At 45.2% G+C, this 21,987-nt stretch overlaps 1 protein-coding gene across 1 annotated transcript in view; it reads right to left on the bottom strand.

The window, feature by feature from the left end:
* LOC135900044 (uncharacterized) overlaps window positions 1-21,987 on the bottom strand; it is a 554,543-nt gene that overhangs the window by 291,305 nt on the left and 241,251 nt on the right. The window lies entirely within an intron of this gene.

Here is a 21,987-nt window from a genome sequence, read left to right as displayed (position 1 = left end):
ATGCAGACAGTAGGCTTTATAAATTTGTGCACCCGCTCTGATTATTTAACCAAATATATAGGTGCTCACCGGTGACACATGTGCTCCCTCAACCTAGGGCTGTAACTACTCGTGAAGTTGTTCTGGCGTATCGATGCTTGTTGGAGATATGTAATACAATTTTACCTGGAATCAGTAGGCCTCATATACCTGCAGGGTAAACACTACGTATATATACCCTTAACTGTTGCCTTCATATAAAGCGAATAGACGCGGTCTTCTTTTTTCATATATATTTATTATTTTACTTTTCTTATGCTTTTACAACACCATCGACTTCATGTGACAATGCGAGCAGCACTTATAAATCAAATAGGCCCCATTGTAACGTTGGTAATTATATTTCAATTGCGTTAGTAACTGCGCTACCGAGGTAGCACTTAGTTAGTACTTAGTTAGTGCTTTCTTTTTAGCTTCAGCAGGTAGTGAAAAGTCCTAACCATCATTTTACTACCTGCACTTATTAGGAAGGCAGCGCTTTTTGGGACAAGTAACGTGTTAGCATTTCGTTAATGAATATGATGACCTTTCTTTTAAGAGTGTATTCTGCACAACCATGTCGCATCAAAACCGATGTAATGTTCTGACGTTCCGCGCTTTACAACATTAACCACTTTTGCGAACAAACATTGAGAGAGAGAGAGAGAGGATGAAGAGGAAATGCAGGGACGTCAACCAGATATTAGTCTCCGGTTTTCCACCCTACACTGGGGTTGGAGGATAGGAGTCAGAAAGAGAACAGCGAGGAAAAGGTTAAAAAAAAAAACAGCCACATCACCGACGTGAGCAGAGCTCGCAGCGCTCCTTACCGCCCATTAAGGTCTGCGCCTCTTTTTCTACAAATAGCATGTCGTGCATCGAATCTGGAAATATGCGAAGGGCGAATTCAAATTACATTAAACAAACTAACGCAGTGGGCATCTGAAAACGGTTTTCGCTTCCTAAGTGAGAAAACCATTACTGTTGTCTTTATACAAAAAAGAGGCCTACAACCAGATCCCATCCTTAAGCTACAGGAAGCCATACTACTGGTAAAACAGGAACACAAGTTTCTGGGTGTTCTGTTTGATAAAAAGTTAAACTTTATCGTGCACATAAATAGCCTTAAATTTAAAGCGAACAATCCACTTAACATCCTCAAAGTCCTGTCGCAGAAGCGCTGGGGCTCTGACCGTAAATGCCTGCTACGCATATACCGTACTTTGGTGCGTAGCATATTAGATTGTGGTAGAATCCTAGATGGTTCAGCCAGACAGTCTTACATCCGACGACTTGATCCAGTTCATAATCTTGGGCTACGACTGGCAAGTGGTGCTCACAGAACACTGCCTGTCCAGAGCTTATATGTTGACTGTAACGAACCTCCTTTACAGCAGCGCAGAATGCTACTAACCTTTTCTTACGTACCCAGAATTCAGTCCTCACCACAACACATATGTTTAAACATTGTCAGACAGTGCAACTCACGCTTACATTATAGAAACAAACCGAACATGATTAAGCCGCTTGTCCTGCGATATGAGGAATATATTCGAAATTACGACATTCCTCGCGCAGTCCTCCAGGTTGCCAGAAAGCTACAGCGCTAGCCCCCGTGGCACGATTTCGCACCGTTATGTGAGTGGACAATGACAAATTTAATGAAGACACCCCACATGACCATATTATACAAGAATTCCGCGCTCTTCAGGAAAAATATCAGAATTACATGGAATTTTACACTGATGGCTCTAAAACAAAAGAACACGTGGGTTTGGGGGCCGTAACGGAACATTGGGAAATAAGTATTCGATTACCACGACATGTCTCTGTCTACACAGCTGAAGTCTACGCAATATGGACTTAGTTGAAAGATCATCGCTGACAAACACGAAAACACACTAATATACACTGGTTCATTAAGCACACTGAAGGATCTACACGTGAAATCCGAATGAGAACCCATATTAGGGGATATTTTAAGCATGGTAACATCCAACAAATACGGAAGATCAATTAGGTACTGCTGGGTACCAAGCCATGTTGGTATACCGGGTAATGAAGCAGCAGATAGATGTGCATCAATGGCAGCGCATGAATACACAACAAACACAACGCTTCCATATAAGGATAGTATCACTGTGATTAGGAAGGCCTTGACGACAAAATGGCAACAAGAATGGGACAACTGTATAAGCAACAAGCTTCATCTTACTAAACCCGTAATTGGTGAGTGGAAGTCGTGCACTCACCAGCAACGGTTCTCAAGCGATCCTGTGTCGACTTCGGATTGGACACACACATCTAACACACAATTTTCTCCTCCGGAAAGAAAACCCGCGGACATGCGAAAAATGCAATGAACCTCTTACAGTAATACATATCCTTATGACATGTCCACACTTCGAAACACAGAGACGGAAGCTTTTACAAAACCTATATAATTTACATATACCTTTACACCTTGCCCTATTACTGGCAGATGACCCGCTAGTGGCATAAACTAACTTGTTTTACTTTTTAGAGACTACTGGCTATTTACATCAACTATAATGCACGGCAGGTTTACGTGATTTAACGTTGCGTTGCGTTGCAGACTTGTGACTGGCGGAGCACGGCCTGAGTAGCTTTTGCACTATTAAAGCCCAGATAACCAACCAACCATCTTTTTCTGCCAAGAACAGTGTTCTACTAAACCCCAATCTTGAGCATTGCTTATGTAAACATTTGTTCGGTTGTATGTGATGAGGGTATCTAAGTCATATAAAGGGGTACATTGCGGTGGTGTTGCTAAGCGCAGGAATATTAATGAGATCATTGTGGTTTTTCCTAACGCGGATTCATGAGGCTCGCTGGTGAATGGTTCTCCGGATCATCGAAACAAGTGTGCTTTGCTCTCACCGGGCCGAGAAAGTTCACTTGATTGTGGCCGTAGTGTTCAGCCTATCGTCGTGTGCATCAGGGTTTGCCACGGAAATCACCTTCTTTGTGGTGTAATTTGTGCGCACTGTAGCGTTCCCGTGACAACAGAAAAAAGTTGAGGGAACGACGTAATTAGCGAAAAGTGTGGAAAGGAAGACCTCAATTTGGTGGTTTGGAACGCGAGTGGTTCCGATTCCCCTAACAAGACCAGATGCTGCAAGAAAGCTTTATCTCCTGGCTCAAACTGTCACGTGCACTTATTGGTCGTCTCCTTGTTCATCGAAGTATAGCCTACGTAAACTGGAATGCTTTTCCAAAGCTGCAACTACCGTCTCGAACTCCCCGCTCCGATGCAACATTGTTATGCCGCCTCAGGATTGGGATGGCATTTAAAAAAACTTACTCGTTCCGCATTGGAACGTGCGAAGCACCAATGTGCGACTCCTGTGGGACCGAAACCCAGGATGTTTTCAGTAGTTTACTGAACAAGTCCAGCGTTTTTTTGTTTCGAGTTATGATGTCCAACGCGGGCCTCTCCGGGCAGCATTAAAGCTGCTTGACTCACGACACTTTTCAGTAGCGAAGATCCTTCGACAATGGTCATGCGCGTCACTGGCGCAGAAAACAACGAGGGTGCTGCTACGCTACTTGAAATCGACAGGTCTCCACGACCGTTTATGTAGACTCAATTGGTGCGCACCTTCAAGTGTGCGTGCAACTAGTGGTCTCTCTCTATCCTGGTATCTCTCTTTTCGCCCCATTATTGTATTACCGCAGTACAGGATAGTAAACCGGACATGTCTCTCCCTCTTTGTGGTCAAAACAAACATGTGCCCGATGTGTTGCGAATGTACTAAAGGAAGCAACAGCTCAAATTTAAGACCCCCCTTTTCTAATACTGTGCACAATGACATTCCTTGTGATCTTCCAGCATAGAAATCAGAGTACACGCAAACTAGTAGAAGCATACAGCATTAAAAAAGAGCGATCGCGTTGCGTCAGCCAAACATTGGTATTACTTTTAAATAGCGAAGTACCCTTGTTGGAAAAGGGATTGGCATGCGCGTAGTTCTTGACAAGAAGTAACTTTGAACTAATGTGCCGCGATCTGATGTACCTGGTTTCCGCATGTATGTTTTTCTTCATTTTTTTTAAAGTCTGTGTTATCCTCGCAGTTTGTTTTACCTTTTTTTTCTGTAGTCTTCTTGTGTGATATCTGGGCTTGCCTTTATTTCTTTGTTCGTATTTAAACAAGCGTTCTCCGTGAGTAAAAAGTATGTTAAGTGCAGCACTCATCCTGTGTGGTTTCTTTATTTGTCCTCATCGTTCGCACTGCCCGTAACCATGAATAAACAACAGCTCGCTCAATTTTCTTTCTTTTGAGTGCAATAGAAAGTTTGCTGGAGTATCCTCAGATTATCTGCAGTCATCGGTGATCTGGGTCGGTATAATATAGGGATTCCCTCTCTATGGGGGAATTCCATTCCTTTATTATCATCAACCGTTCAAGACCGGTCGGCCGCAGCCACTATAAGCAAGCGGTGCTCGGCTCAGACCACTGACGAAGTTGAATAGAGTTGTTACCTTATGATGACCTTGCTTTCGGCAATACATGGTCCACTTTTTTTCCCTCTGAGTACAAATAAAAAACAAAAAAAAAGGTCGAGACAGAAGCTATTCCGATTCGGCAACCCGCAGCCTTTCTTTTAAGCTTGAAGTACATGGTAGCTAGCCGGTCTGAGAAGTGGCTAGCCTTCCTGTCTTTCCGTCCATTCCTGCTTCCTTCCTCCTTCCTTCTTGGAGTACATGGAGCGAAATATTGATGACCTTGCTTTCGGCAATACATGGTCCACTTTTTTTTCCTCTGAGTACAAATAAAAAACAAAAAAAAAGGTCGAGACAGAAGCTATTCCGATTCGGCAACCCGCAGCCTTTCTTTTAAGCTTGAAGTACATGGTAGCTAGCCGGTCTGAGAAGTGGCTAGCCTTCCTGTCTTTCCGTCCATTCCTGCTTCCTTCCTCCTTCCTTCTTGGAGTACATGGAGCGAAATATTGATGCGTGTCCAGTCGACGACCTTCGTCCATCGGCGATTGCCAGAGACGCCCGGCGTCGGACAAGTAGACGCCGGCAGCCGATCTGCCCTGGTCAGATATTTTCTTCGGGCAAATGCCACCGCTGGAAGAGTCCAACACGCGGTGACGAACATGAGTCAATCCGCGTGCATAATTCCTCCAACAGTGATGCTTTGGATTCCGATACGTTTGCTTGTAAGTTGTACGACGACAAGAACAAAAATATTGATAGTTACCGCCTAATTACGGGTGTCGAGTGACGTCCTTTTTTTTTTTTTCGGGGAAATGTGGCTTCACCTTAGATCAGCGCAGATATATTTGAATGTAGTGTTATAAATAAAGGAGAAAGAATGTGGCGATGGCTGGCGTACTCCAGCAGCTAGAGCGTCAAGCGAATCAGACATACTGCTTTCTCCTAAGTGCAAAGAAGATACGCTGCCGTATTTAGTGCGAACGCTACCCAGCTAACCGGCAATCGCACCATGCAGTTGAGTCTCGAAACAGGCGTGCACGCTATTCATGATGGCGGATACTTGGTCTTTGATGTTTTGCAAAAAGAATGTTTAGCAGCGACCGAAAGTTCTGGCTATGTCATAAAAGGAAGATTTGTACATAATTCGTCTAAAATCAAGCAAGCCAAAATTGGGCACGGTGTTACCAAGATTACTGAATGCGTCCAACAGCGTGACAAATTCTATGCTATAAGGAGACGCTATTTTGATTTTGTCTTTAGTGCAGCGGTACAGCTTCCAGCTCCCGTGTGGAATGCGTGGGTCCTGATCCCGCCTCCCTTTCATTCTTTCGAACGATGACGCCATCATAATGTTCATCACTTTCATTCGAATTAATCACTGCATGCTGCAAGCAGCCGATCTATACGTGTGGGGGCGCTTGGTTTTTTATGGCTGCCGCTTCGCAGGGAACGATCACGATGAAAAAGTATAGAGACAATATTATTAGCCCCTGCAAAGTTGCCTGGATATTAAGGAATGCCAAAAACTGCCACTCGGTCCACGGCGTCGATATTAAATTGCGTTTGCGCTTTCTAGCCACACTGACAGCGACGCAGCGAACACGCAACGGCGTCCGCCTTCTCTTCGCTCCGTGTTGCGCAAGCCAGCGAATATTCCGCGTCGTACCACCACTGACTTTTTTTTTCTGACGCAGCGCAAGCGTCAGGTTTCATTACGGTTGTCGCTTGTTACGTGAGCTAAAATTCAGCCTGCAGACCTCCAGAAGGAACCCCGTTTAAAAAACAAAGAAAACGCAAAGAGATTATAGTTCTATTGAGGTAGCACATTGTATACGGCGTTAAGGGGCTGCTTACGAGGCCGCCGATTGATTTCCCAGCCACGGCAGCCGTCTAAAAATAGAGCTAATTAAACAAACAAAAAAAAACGCCCACTACTACAGGTTAAGAACGTGCAGGTTGTGAAAATTACCCCTTCGGTGTCTCTCGTTGCGCAAGCGTTGCTTTTGTGCGTTGGACAACTTGAATTGTCCAATCAATCAATTTTTCCTTAAATAAGTCATCGATTCAATCGATAACTTGAGCAATTTCGGAACGTTTAAACTGCAAGCATGGTGTTTTGTGTCAGGAAGTAGGCCCATTGTGTTCGTTCGTTCATCACGCACTGTTCCCCCCACAGCCGGACGTGACGGTTCTCAAGCGAGCAGCTTTCTTTAGCTATTTTGCCCTTCCTTCTCGTAGTCGTCGGTAGGACGCTCACCGCCGATGAAAAGGGGCGCGTGATCTCGCGCAACCAAGTTGTAAGGCGCGTTCGTCTCCGAACGCGAGCGAAGTTCCCGGGAAACTTCTTTGAGAGGCTCGTGTTGTCCACCTAACACCACCCGTACATATGTGCCGGTTAACGGCTCTGTTAATTCGCTACAGCATCACGTGATGATACCAGAAACGCTGCCTAAATATTTTCACTGCGTCGAACGCATCCTTACTTTAATAAAGCCAACAGCTTTCTCGAGGCGTTCGGCTATTCGCTTCCATTGACAATTGTCGCCGTTGGTTTTCTACGCCATTTTCTTGCTTTTTTTGTCGATGTGCAAAAATTTTAGAGTGTGTGAAATATAAATCACGGTAACTATACGTTTACCTTTTGAGTGTCCGATTTGGTAGCCTCTATATATATATCAGTTTCCGCCCTTACGTACAAAAATTAATAGAGTTGCTTAACAAGGGTTTTGATTATGGATTTTAGATGGATACGGCATTCACGCATTTGGAAGCCCGTCCTTGAGATTGTTTATCCGGAAGATGAGATAAGTTCTTGAGGGACCCGAGGCGAACAATTACTTCACCTCCGCAGCAGGCTAGCTGAAATCGAAACTGACGAGGAGAAAGCTCGCTTGTGACATCGACGTCACTTTCTCCACATTTCATCACGCTGCTGCTGTCAAGGCTGACAAGGCCCCGTGAACTCGAGACCTTCTTTTTCGTATTTTGTCCAGCGTCGTGCGCATGCGTGAGTTGCGAGAGAGACATCTGGGGACTTTCGCTTCTCGGAATCTGCCTTTACTTAGGTACCACAGTATCATGGAGGTGCAATCGCTTGCTCCGTTTGTCGCTAGCCGAGCTTCATTACGCAACAGTGCGTAAACACTCCGTACTATGTCTGCTCTCCGTTCATCTTTCGTGGCTGTGATGTGTATAGGGCGCGAAATCAAGTGCCATGGATGGTGAGACGAAAAGATGACAACAAAGAACGTGCGCGTGGACGTGAGTCCACTGCTTGACAAAAGTCAACGACGTCCAAGAAGCAAGCACGAGCACACGCAGGGCAAGTAAAAAAAAATTAAAGAAAACTTGACGAAAAATTGAGTCAACATTGAAAATCCACGGATCTCGAAATAACTAATAATTGCAAAACGCTGAGTTCCGAAGACAACCAACCCGGGAAAGACACGGGGGCCACAGGAGAAGAAAAAGCGATGCGCGTGATTGAAGGTAGCCCACTAGATATTTAAACGCCCTCTTAAGTTATCGTTTAGCGCAAGTGAAAATCAATAATGTAGTAGCGACTGATGCATCGATGTGTGAAGTGATAGCGGATGTAGGTATTTTTTCTGAGGCGTTAACATGGTCTTATTTATTGGGACTTCGTGAGTTTACACCCATATTTAAGGCATCACTGTCGAGGCCGCGCTGAGCGGCGGAGTGGAACGCAGGAGGAGGGAAGTGGTTGGCGCTACTTTGAGGGGTTTTAGTGGCGCCACTGTCGACGCTGTGGAGTCTTCATCGTCCGAGGTTGAATCGCTCGCGTCTACATCATCAGGCGAGGCGCCTGTTCACTGTCGACGAAGTACGAGACTACTGCAACGCATCTAAACGTGCGAAGCGAGCAACTGCAGCCAAACGTGGACCCCCCACGTCCCCGACAACGCCGAAACACTAAACTCAGCGACATAAGTCAGCCACATAACTCAGCGACACACTCAGCGACAAGTAAGGTTCCCGCATTTACGCATCATAAACGCTGCTTAGGTGCCCCCATAGTTTCTTTAGGATAATGTGTGTTTCGTTGTTTCCTGCTTAAATTTAATTAGGTGTTTAATAACTGTTCTTCCGTCCTGTGTGCATTAAATGTATTGTGTGTTTTCTTGGGACGAACGGCTTTGTCCTTGTTTGGGTACTCTGAGGTTCCGCCTCGGAGGACCATTCGAAATCCTTACAAGAACCTGCATATAAAACTTTGATTTGGATCCGTATACCATTCGATGTTTGTGCCTGACGATTATGGTGTGCCCTGTGATATGTTTCTTTATCATTATTAATTGAACTACACAGTTTATGCATGACATAGAACGATGGACCGAAATGCTGAGCCTGTTGTTTCTTCGTCAGTGCAGTTTAGTCAAATGATTGTTTACGTAACAGTACATCTATGACCAAACAGAACTTCAACCAGACTGGTACCCTCGGTTTATTAGGTGTGTGTCGTTGCCGCCCCTTTAGAGGCAACTATGATCGTTTTATTTATCAGCTAGTACTCACACAAGTCATCTTTCTAATGTAGCCATCTACCGCCTTTTGGTTGTGCAGCTTCCATACCATCTTAACTCGTTGTAAAGAACACCACGCGAGGAAGAGAAACGAAAGTCACCCGTGGCGTAACGGTCATAGCACTGCGCTCGTGATTTGGGAGGTCAGTAGCTCGAATCGCATGTTGGATGGATTTGTCTTATTTTTTTAGTTTGCATTATTATATCCTTTTCTCATTTCAGTTCTGCAGCAGTTGTCCTCCGCCTATGCTTCACACCAAGCCTGACACGGAGAGCTCCTGCCACTGGGAGCGAAGCGCGGGGGCCAGCAGTTGGGCAGATGCCGCTTTAGCGGCCACAGATCCATGCATAATGCACGTTGTTACAGTGCGGATTTGTTTTATTGTAAAATATTCATTTTCAGGTCATACTTAAGATCTTGTTTATGGCTTGGCGGTGCATAGGCACAGCGTGCCCATGTGGCCCGCACTCCTTCCAGCGCCGACGACCGTGGCAGTGACAAAGCACCGAAGGCACACTGCGAAGCAGCAAACCTTAGGCTACGTGCGCCACAGTGACACGGACGACCGACTGACGACAGAGAACTACCGCTTCGCCATTACAGACTCTGTATCGGCTTTGTATACGAAAAGGCTGGATACACGCGAATACACGCAGAGTGCCTCGAGCGGCCAGTCGCACGGCAGTTTCGCGTGTATTCGCGGACTCCTTTCACGCCCAGGGAAACACTTTTATGTAGCACGTACTGAGTGACAGAAAGCTGTATCGGGAGTTTTCCATGTTGCTCTACAATTTTCTCGTTGATACGGTTCCTCTAATTATGATATATGAGAAGTCGATTCATTAAATAAGACTAATTATGTAGTTAGGTGGAATGCAAAAAAAATATTCTGAGTATCTCCAAGCGACGGCGAACAACATTACCTTGGTTCAGTCGAGCTACGTGGCATTTACGTATTTTAAGATCTTACTTCACGATAGCTGGGACACCCTGTATGGGATAATCAAGCTAATCACTGCGATCTGTGCTCGTGAAATGTGACCGAATGGTTGAAGACGGCCAATCTCAAATCATAGCATATGGTCAAAGGTGAGAATATCAGCTGAAAGCACCACCAGAAGTAATCGACAAGTTGTTCACTGCGTAATCAACTTACACAAGGCGTTTGATCGCGTGTGCCCAACTAAGAGTGACACTTCGAAAAAAATGGTAGCAAGCAGTCAGAAAGGAACCCGCCGCCTCCAATATATATATATATATATATATATATATATATATATATATATATATATATATATATATATATCAGTGGCGTAGCCAGAAATTTTGTTCGGGGGGGGCTACGCCAGTGGTCCCATGTATATATATATATATATATATATACATGGGGCCAGTGGCGTAGCCAGAAATTTTGTTGGGGGGGGGGGGGGGGGGGCACGTTGCAGCTCGGCCTCTTCCTTAAGAAGAAGCTTTAGCTCAGGTGCTCCTATTTAAATACATGTAGAAGGGGAATTCGTTTTTCCCTGCAACCACTTCACCAAAGTTGAGGAGGTTTGTTGCATTTAAAAGAAAAAGTTTAATTCTAGTGACTGCTGGTTTAGAATTTTTCATTTAGGTGGTCAATTATTTATTAAATATCGGCCAAATTCGAAAATTTTTCAGAAAACGAAACTATCAAGTTTAAAACTCCGTGACTCAACAATGAAAAATGATATCACAATTCTGTGAATTGCATCTAATAGTGCATCAACAGCGGACAAAATAGATATGTTACACATGAATCTCAATAAAATTTAGTATGGTGGAAATATGGCTTTTGCAGAACCCTTGCACACAACGTAACCAATTCACGTAAGATACAAATGGACACAGCAAACTTGTCCGCTTTGACTGTTATAATAGATGCCGTTTACGGAACCACAATATCTGTTCTTCACGCATAGCTATTAGTTTGTAAACGTCGTGCTTCCATTTTTTCAACCTTTCGAATTTTTCAAAATATTTTAAAGAATATTCAGGCCCTATATCGAAGTTCTGTTTCCAACAGACACTAGGATTTAACTTTTTCTCTCAAATGCAACCAATTTTAATAAAAGCGATTAGAAGGGTTATCTCAGAAAAGCGTTTCTGCGTTTTACAAGTATTTGAATAGGCCGCGTCGGATTGGGCCCGAGCTAAAGCTTCCTCTTTAACAATTTGTCGAGAGATCAAATACATGAATAATAACTGCATTGTCATTGCCAAAGATGCTGCAAACCAATTCTTGAACGCTACGCACTGTCAAAATAATAAAATATGTATTTTTTCATAAAAGAATATACTTGTATGTGCCAAACATTTTGCCCAAAATAACTGATATCAATGCTTCCATATTTCTGTCTATTTATTAAGTAAAGAAAATATCACATGAACTTTAGAACTATATCAGTTCGAAACCAGAAAAGCAGTGCATGCCGCTGATATGAAAAATTAAAAGGCAATGAACTGAACAAATTGAGGACAAATATGTTAATGAAACTTTGTCATTCAAGAACCGTGCTTACATTCTTGTACATATGCAATGGCCAGTGAAAAATCTCAATGACGCTTTCGTTTGTTCCAATGTATTACGCAGGAGTAGCTGTCCCCTGTCGTGTATCGTGAGTTATTGCACCGAAGTTATAGTTGCGACAGAGAGCACGTATAAAAAGCAGGAGTCCTGCAATATATACGAGGGCAAGTCAAATGAATGTGAGCCAACAACGGGGTACTTTATTTAAAAGTAGTCTTCATGAGCATTTAGACATTTGTCTCATTGACTAACGAGTCGCGTGATTCCCGTCTTATAAAACTCCTTGGGTTGCTGCTTCAAAAAGTCTGTATCTGGCTCCCTTGAGCTGTTTTTTCGGTTGCCCAAAAATGTAGAAGTCGCAAAGTGACAGGTCTGAGCTGTATGGTGGATGTTGCAGCGTTTCCTACTTGAACTTTGCCAGTTTTGTATTAACCACATAAGCGACGTGGGGACAGGCATTGTCGTGGGACAAGATGACCCCATTCGTCAATTTCCCACGTTGTTCGTTCTTGATTGCGACACGCTGCCGTTCTGGCCTTTCACAATATCGGAAACAATTGATAGCCTCTCGAGATTTAGCAAATTCTATCAGTAATGGACCCTGACGATCGAAAAAAAAAAGTCAACAACACCTTTCCAGCGGAAATGATGGCCTTCGCGTTCTTTGGGCGCGGTAAATTTGAATGTTTCCACTGTAAGCTTTGCCGTCGTGTTTCAGGCTCGTAGTATTGGCACCAAGATTCGTCCCCGATCACAATTGCATTCAAGAAGTCGTCATCCTCATTGTGATACCCGATCAGATGAGTCAAGACAGCGCGAAACTTCCCCGTCTTCTCACGATGGATCAAAATCTTGAGGATCCACTGCTCACCAAAGAGCCGATAACCGAGAACTCATGAATTATGGCGTGAACCGAACCGTGACATGTTCAGACGGTCTGCCAGTTCATCGATGCTTATCCTCTGTTCTTGTTTCATCAGCTCATGAACTTTTGAAATTGTGTGGGGGGTGATTGCACGATGGTTTTGGCCCGGTCATGGAATGTCTTTGCAACGTCCTTTGAACCGTTTGCTCCAACGCTTCCCAGTGGTCAATGAAATGCAGTGTTCAACGTACACGGCAGCCATACGGCGATTAATTTCTGTTTTGGAAACACCTTCAGCTGTCAAAAACTTCGCGACACAGAGCTGTTAAACTTTTGAAGTGTCCATTATGTGACGCAACTATATTCAACCCAGTGTATGAGAGCCCTAAAGAACATTTATCTTCACACCTGCGTGTCACTTTTGTAAATTAGGCATGCCGTTCTTCTACGCGCATGCCTCGCAGATAATGAACCGAACCGTTATTGCGCGGTTAGGAAAACCTCGCAACAAGATATTTAAGTATACGTATAAGTTTCCAATGAGTCTATGTATGTAAGAAAAAGTAACTGTATATAATGCGTCAAACAAGGCAAATAAGCATGTTGCACAATCACAGATTCACAGAATCCTAGATTCCGCCCCAATTCCACCACTTCCCCCGATGTATTGCGCGCGACGGAAGGCGGCGCGCTTGCTCCCCGCTTTTCTCCTTTGCGCACACAAGACTGAGCCACCATCGTCGGCTCACCCCTTTCCACCTCCCCTCCTACGCTTTCACTCGCGCATACAGCATGCAGCGCGTGGTCACGATGTTATCACCCTTGGACTTTATACGAAAAATTAGGGCGATGGCGACGGCAGGAATGCGCCTGGAGTGTCCATATAATTGCTTTCGCAACAATATAATACACGTATCCGGCAACTGAAGCGTGCCGTCGCCCATTACTTTCCGCAAAAGAAGTATCAAAATCGAACTTTCACCATGCCACAATTCGCTGCGCCACAACAATGTATTTTTTTTTCTGTGGGGTGGAGGCACCGAAATGAAAAATAAAAACGCATAGGAAAGTATGTTGGCCAGAATCGAATGCCTACTTCGGGCACCTAATGGGGCTACGGAAGGAATACCGATGAAAACATGAGACGCTTGGTCCACTGAGAACCATACGCATACTGTTCAGTATCCTACACCGGCGAAACAAGACTTTCCGGAAAGTTCATATTTATACTTTTTGTGCGCGAACAAACAGGGACGAAGAATAGGGGCAACACAAGGACGAGCGCTTTCAAACAACTGGTTTTATTTTTGAAGAACTACTTACTTAAATACCCACAGAACTGTTTGTTTGCGCACAAAAAGTATAAATATGAATATGTTTCAACTAGGCCGACTCGCAGTCATGTTTCCGGAAAGGTTCCGCTCAAGGAACGTGGTGCAATACTTCGAGTCCCCACAGTGATGGTGGCGAGTGACCATTTTTTTTTTCTCGTCTGCTAGCCAGAAAGCGTCCAAAACTCTGCCAGGCGAAAATCCACTCGGCCAGAGCAAACCGAACGCGCACCGAAGTGCACCGCGTGGTGGTCGGGGTCATACGAGAAAAACGTATGCGCTCTGGCTGGCTCTGGCAGCTCGCGGGTAGGGTAGCGAGAACAAAAAAAAAAAATTGAAGAGGCTCAATGTGTCCTCGCGAATAAAAGTCAAAGTAGAACAAATAAATAAGAACGTAGTTACTTTGGCTGGCTTTAGTGTCTTGACATGGATGTTCTGGCGTAGGTTAAAGAAAATGTTGATATTTTTTTATGTGACATGACGGCACAAATGAACCACCCCAACGCTTCGTCTCATTGGACCTCGCTGCGTGCTTTGTCAACTCGTCTGCTAGTGTGTTGATTTGGCTTGTCTCGTTGTATGTTCCGATCTAAGACTTTAGAAAAGTCAATGGAACTTTGGCGTCAAATGTTTATAACAACATTAAACCCACAAAGTTCCGCAATTGAAAATCTTAAGCACAACTTTGGAAATGTCAATGCACCTTTCACATCAAGAGCTTATGACATTTATACCCATAAAGTTTCGCAATTGATATCCATGCGCTCCTTACATTCCGTGGCCTTAGTGAGATGCCGCGGCGAGCCCGCTCACCATCAAAGCGCCCTTGAAACTTTGTGCTCGAATGGGACTGCTTGGCGTTATGTGACTCCCGATGTATGGGCGTTGCCACGAAATCCAGCCCGAGTTCGCAATCTTTGCGGTTAAATGTCTTTTGGAGCGTGAAAAAGACATTCTAGACAAAATCCAGAGTGATTTCCGGCGCCGGGGGTCGCATTGGTCGGTGGTGCATGGACAGCACGAAAAAATTTCGGGGGGGGCTGAAGCCCCATAAGCCCCCCCCCTGGCTACGCCCCTGATATATATATATATATATATATATATATATATATATATATATAGCACATAGCAAGCGCTGTGAACACAGAAAAAAAGGGGAAAACACGCAGGCGCGCCACTTGACGTCTCCGGAGCCGGCGTCTTATCAGCCGCGAGGGGCCTGTCTCACAGTGCAGGCGATTCTCGCCGCCGTGCCCTGGCCACCGCCCATCGGGTGGCCCTAGAGACCGCTCGAGACGAAACAACAAAGAGACGGCGTGCTGTACGACCGCGATTGCTGCTCGCAGCTACACACACTGCCAGGTCACGTACGACTCCGTCAGGCGAGTCTGTAGGCGGGCGTAGCACCCGCTTCGACGCAGGCATGCCCGCGCCCGCTATCAAGGACGGACCGCGGTCGGCGTTCGTGAAAACGAATAACTGCGCGCAACGCGTCTGTCACGGCCGCTGCCGGCCCAGTGACGAGGATGCCTGGAACGCGCGGCGCGAGGCGCTCGATGTACGCGCCAGCCGGGTCCCCAGGCGCCCGGCCGCGCGATGCCTGCTGTTTGTCGCTGTGCTGCGCGACCTCGTCGGTCGACGATAGCTTGTACAGCGATGGAGTTTCGTGTACTTGACGCTGCGTGATCATGGGATGCGGCAATACGTGCGTCGACGCCGCTTGCAACGTGCCTCTTGGAAAAGCAATCTGGCGATGCCTCGTCCCATTTCGGAAAACAAGCAGTCGCTACAAGAGGGACGAAAAAAGGGAACAAAAGGTTGCAGATCTGGCGCTTCGTGTTCAAGTTCACTCTTACGTTATCTTCTGACCTTTAAATCTGCCAGGCTCCGCGGGTTTTGGCGAGAGTATGCTTGAAAATAACTGCACTGTGCACATAGGATCGTGCGAATCGTCAGGAAAATGGTCCCCCTGCACCACAGATTGGGCATTTTGGAGGCGACTTGCGCATATTGGCCAACAACGTGAACGCATACTTGCTCCGCTGTTCACTTATCGGCTCTAACAGCTCCAAACCCATTCTCGGGGAACCAGGTGAAATTTGGCTAGGGAGGGAAGAACCCGAGAAGAAGTATACACTGTAAAATAATGTGCACCCTTAATAAAGGGTGTAAATGTGTCTATAACTCACACCCTTAGGGTGTGATTTATACAACTGACACTCTAAGGGTTTGAGTTATAGACATATTTGCGCTCTTTTTCATTTTTAAGAGTGTCAATTATTGAACATTGTAGGGACGAATTACCCGGAGAATAAGTCAGGTTTGCTACCCTACACCAATGAGAGGGGTGCATGGGGGTGAGTCATCGCGGGAAGGGGATTGATCAAAGCGGAAAAAAAAGCTACATTACAAAATTCTATATTACGCGAGCGCAAACAAAGGCAGGGGATTTCGCAACTGTGGTGACTGAAGAATGCACTTTTTGTCCTAGATTTTCCTTTAGTTACAATACTGGTAGAGTAAGTTGTGACACCTTATTTTGTGCGTCAAAAAGACAGCGACATTCATCTTCATGGATTTCTACTGCACTTCAGTTCAGTTCAGTTTATTTCTTTAAAAAGGAGGAGACATACATGTTTACATAAGTATACAGAAGGAGGTCCCAGAGCATGTGACAAATAACTTGTCACTTATTTACTGGGTTAACTTAGGGTTCCGGTTGAGATGTTCGAAGCACTTTTTCCCGCCACACCATTTCATATCTATATGAGCTAAAGCGCAACGAACCATGAAAACATTGGAAATAAAATAAATAAAAAATAAGCCTCCTGAAGGAGAAGCAGAAAATAAACATAGTGGGAGACCCACAGTTAACGAGTTTGATTCAAACGCCTACACGCTGTCGGTATATTGAAAAACAGTATTTTTTAAAACAAAATTTCGCAGAGAATATAATGCCCCGAGTACAATAAGGTATGCGCGCAAGTTGTCCTTTCCACAAGTTTCCAAGAATATATCGCCCTTGCTTTAAAAAAAAAAAAGATCGCATATGAAGCGTTTAACACTTTCGTGAATGCCAGGTCGCATGCCCTTCAAGAACATAATGTGACCGACAGTGACATGAGCATGTTTTATGTTGCGTCCGTCGTCAGCACAAAGGTACGATGGTTTATTGCGATGGCAATTACACAGGGACTCTCGAAGCGCGATCTCGCCGTTACCGTCACGCTGTCCTGGTATCGACGCGCGCGTCTTAGGAGGCCTCCAAACATGTGCAGTGTGCCTGGCGACAAGAAAGCCAAGCAGGCGCACGGTCACATTACGCTCAACCGGCTTTGCCACAGCCACGGCAGCGTTCCACTGCTGGCGTGAGGGCTGTGCGCGCGCAGCTTAGCTTTCTCGCTGAGCAGCTGTGTTGCACTCCGTGCCATGGCGCATGGAAATGGTCTGATCGGATCAGATGGTAAACGTCAAGGTGAGTAAGTCTACCTAACGATTTCACTGGGCGCCCGTCGGTCTCATATCGTGCACCATCGAGGTGCGACGCCTGTAACGCCGCTGCCGGCGTTCATAATCACGCCAGCTTTGTGTCCATTTGTGAAAAGAATCCTGGATATATCTGTTACAGCGCTGTTCCTGCTGCACGGAAGCAGTTGTCTCGTGTGCTGCGTCATGTCGCCTCCGCCTGTTGTTATGCGCGAAGAGCTCTAGCGCGACGCTATATAGACGTTGCCATCGCTTTCAGTGTTCCGCCTTTCGGGAGAAACTGGCAATTTTCAGAGACAACGTAGAATTTGGTGCATTGTAGAGTAGAACGAAGGTCAAATGCACGTAAATATGCATAAGAGGAAAGTAATGGCGTACCCGGAAAATTCTTGAAATTCATTCTTCCTACGGCGCCGGCACATGCACCTTTTTAATTTCTTCAATTATCTTACTTCTATTTCAATTCTCACCGTGAGAATGTAGTGTTGTTTTTGTCCACGTGTTACGTTTAACCAATTCGATAGCAACAACACTTATCCGCAGCACTATCAATCGGTACTTTTTTCTAGTTACGCCAGCTCATCTAGAAGGTATTTTGTCTTGATAAAAGCACGGAATCGGTCGAGATCTCGGCCGACAAGTGAGACACAGAAGTTTCTGTTTTCGATTCTATAGGATGAAAAACACTGCGCCCAAAAAGCATTCGTGGTGACGAGTATCACTGCGACTGAAGCAGTTGAAATAAATTCCTAGGATAATATCAGTTTTGACATATTTCCCTAAGTGTTGGACGAAATACATAGGCGTTCCGGTTACTTTGTGCGTCAATGAATATAAGAGCGTTTCATCAAAAAACTTAGTGGAACAGCAGTGCATTATTACGCCGAGTTTGATGGCACATATCTCCAAACTGGCGTTATTTTGGAAATAACGAGTGGATACGCCTTGCAAGCTCATCGGTTACAATTCATAAATTGGGATATATGCCTTAAAGTAATTGATTCAGAAGTTAATACAGTTTCGTTGATTCGTTGAATGGGTGTCTCGAATTCTCGTGCAAGTAATGTCCGCCTCTCCGAATATAACAGCATAAGGACCAGAAGTATGCTATCTGCAACAGGCTATTTTTACAAATTTCATAAACGTTTAAATTGATCACTTTGTGTATTCATACCCCGTAGCGCGGCTTCTATAGATGCCTGTACGCTTACAACAAGGCAGATTATGTAGCGGAGCCAGCCCTACCTAATTGAGCGGCGGGCCTAGTGCAAATTTTGCCACTACGTTCCACGTAGCGTCATTTTGGCGGAAACTTTAATCATGCTCTTCGCGAGAACCTTATCTGTTTATTTATGTTTCTGTTCGAAGCGTTGCGTTTGGTGGCGAGGGGGGGCGGGAGGAGTATTCGTCTATGAAAGACGGCGCTCAGATCCGTACGGCTTCGACTCGCGCTAGCCTGCGTAGAGTGACGGTCTTGAGAGCGCCGGGACAAGCGGAATGAGCAATGATCACGCTGTGTGCTTACAAAAAAAGAACAATATTTTTTTTTTAAATTCGAAAGCATGTCCTTACGCATAATACAAAAGATGTTAAAAATACACGAACAGATTCGAAAGAACAATATTGGAACAGCGAAATGCGAAGGCGGATAAGGGCAGTGAATTCTGGGGATTTGCGCGCCAGAAGTACGATTTGATTACGAAGCACGCTGTGATGGAGTACTCCGGATTGATTTTGACCCCTAGGGGTTCTAATGCACGAGGTACGGGCGTTTTTTGCATTTCATGCCCATCGAAATTCGGCCGCCGCGGCCGGGATTTCCTCCCGTGACCTTGTGCTTAGCAAGGAAACACCACATCCGCTAAGCCACCGCGCCGGGTCTGATAAGAGTGTACAAAACGGAAAAAAAAAATCGGCGACGAACTACAGCACTAGGTATAAGAAAGGGCGAAATTGGTGGCCCAGTTGCACTTTCACCGCCTCGCGTCCCTCCCCGCGCAAGGTGAGAAGGTGTAGCAGAAAACGATGTCGATATGTCCCCATATATAGCTGATGGCATGGGCACTTGGCATGGGCACAAATGTCAATAAGAGATTATCAAAGACGAAAAGTTTGTTCTTGGGGTCAATACGTTCAATAAAAAACAGCGTATTTAATATATATATATATATATATATATATATATATATATATATATATATATATATATATATATATATATATATATATATATATATATATATATTAAATACGCTGTTTTTTATTGAACGTATTGACCCCAAGAACAAACTTTTCGTCTTTGATAATCTCTTATTGACATTTATGCGTAGCTATTCGTGGCAGCATAATTACTTTCCCGCCATGCTTTTTGGCAGTTCAATGCCAACATTCATTATTATGTAGCTAGCAGCTGGCTTTGAAACGGATTTGAGCCACAATTTCACCACAAATGTGAATCGACCTTGTACTACACACGCGCGCGGGCGTGTGTGTGCAAGATTTTTTGCTTTTTTTGCGTTTTTGCTTTATTTATTTAGAATTCACAGACGCCTATTTATTATTCAGACTGTTCGACTCTACATAATCTTTAACAATTTCGCGTGGCCATGAACCTTCAGTTTCTTTACGGGATATTTCGTTTTCTTTCCGCGCTTTTTACTTGCCCTAAAAACCTCCATTGGGAGCAGCCAGCCAGCCCTGCCCTGTCTTCTGACAGGTTGAGTGATCATTAGGGCTCTCTCCACCCTCTGAGAAACATATAGAAAATATCTTTAGTGCGCTGTCCTCATGCAAAGCGAAAGCGATAAAAAAAAAATACGAATGCCGCAGAACAACACGTGACGGCGAATCAAGGACATTAAACCAAGTCAACCAAGTCAAGGACAGTAAACCAAACTAAATCTACGAAGCTGCTCTACCTATGCCTAAATAAAAATTATAGCAAGACAAAACACGGCACGCACGCGAGCCAGAATAGTGCTCTTTCTTTTAGATTTATAGTTAGTCGTGCGCGCGTAATGATGCGAGGTACGGACTAGGTGCGCTCAGAAAAAAAAGAAAGGAAAAAAGAAAACTAAGAAGAAGATGCCATGGGCGTGGGCCAGTCAGAGCATGCTGCACAGCAGCGGTCAATCGAACAAACGTGCCCGAGGTTTACATTTATTCGAAAAAAATAAATAAAAATAAAAAAAGCGTATGCACGCATGCTATATACTCAGCTAACGCTACAACCCAATAGTATTCCCAGGAGCGAAATCTCCTTTCTCTTTCTTTTTTCATCTCTGTCCATTGATGGCACCATGGCAACATTGCGGCGGGGTCACGTCCCACCCACCGGGAACTCAACTGCAAAGGGTGTCCAAGCTATGTAACATGACTCAACAAAACCAAGGCCTTGTATGCGGTCGAAGCCTATCATGCCATGTTAGCAGCTATTTGGATAAGCCTCAAGTACTCGTTTGAGCTTTTTCTATGTATCTAACGAGTAATCATAACTATCCGACTGTTCCTTCGAACCGATTATAAAGAATAGAATGTGTTACGGCAGAAAAAAAAATTACACATCGTACCGTAACAATTTGAGTTCATGGCTGGGAAATCACCTAAGATTGCACCCTTCGGACTCAGACAAATGATAATAGAAGCAGAGAAACAGTTGTAGGCTACATTGTCTTCAGTAGCTTATGACACAGTGCCAAGGCATCCAATGTGGAACAGCCTTACGCCCCAACTAGACGTACGCGATGGGACTCGGTCGCACGGGCCGCACCTCGTCTGGGCGCAGCGTACGGCGTCAGGCGTACGGCGTCAGGGCATCGCGTGTCGACGCGAGGCGGCATGGATACCTAGCTGGCAATGCTAAGATTTCTTGCGCCCGTGCCGGAAGCTGCCGCCCGCGTCACCCGCCCGACGCGCCTCACGTGACCACGGTGAACCAGCGTGACTTCCGGAACGACTCTGCATCGACTCCGGATCGGCGTGCAGGCAAGCCCGAGCAAGCTGCGTGCGTTGTGATCGGCGTTCCGCGCGCGTTTTGGTAGTTGATGATGGCAGCCGCTGAAGTCTTCAGCCGTAGCGGCTGTATTAATTACGAAACATGCCACAGTTTGAGACCTGACACAGCGTGCAACACGCGTAGGGCACGTAGCACGCGAGTGATCAGGTTTCACCGGGTTCACAATAGTCGTGTTAAGTCGCAGTTGAGCTCACTAAACCGCTAGGAGTCGCAGTTGAGCTCACTAAACCGCTAGGAAATCAATATTCTCAGTCCTGCAATATTTTTTTAAATATAAACACTAATTTTAAGTTAAAAACTATTGCGTTTCATTGCCATCTTGAACACATTGCTTAACGTGACCGTTAAGCGAAGGTTAGGCTGTCTTGAACATGACAACCTAGCAACACTGCGCAGCCGCGACGAAACGCGCGGCGACGTGGGGAAACGAGTGCCTCGTTTGCGTGCGCGCCCTCTTCCTCCGTCGGGCGCAACGCGACGTCGACTGAGCGCGGCGCGTGCGGACGCGTTACAACGCGTACGTTTGGTTGGAGCTTTAGGCAGATGAACACCCTAGACAAATATTTCCTAGCTAAAGCAATGCACTGGACTTGAGAGCAAAAGCCCATATCTACCTCGGCGAAATTGTAAGCCTCGAGAGTTGACAGTGGGGTCACTGGAACCTAATCACGGTTCCGCACAAAGCCCCTTCTTTGTTCAACGTACAGCG

Source organism: Dermacentor albipictus, chromosome 1, assembly GCF_038994185.2.
Source record: "Dermacentor albipictus isolate Rhodes 1998 colony chromosome 1, USDA_Dalb.pri_finalv2, whole genome shotgun sequence".
NCBI classification, from domain to species: domain Eukaryota; kingdom Metazoa; phylum Arthropoda; class Arachnida; order Ixodida; family Ixodidae; genus Dermacentor; species Dermacentor albipictus.
This window is presented reverse-complemented; position numbering and strand designations above follow the sequence as displayed.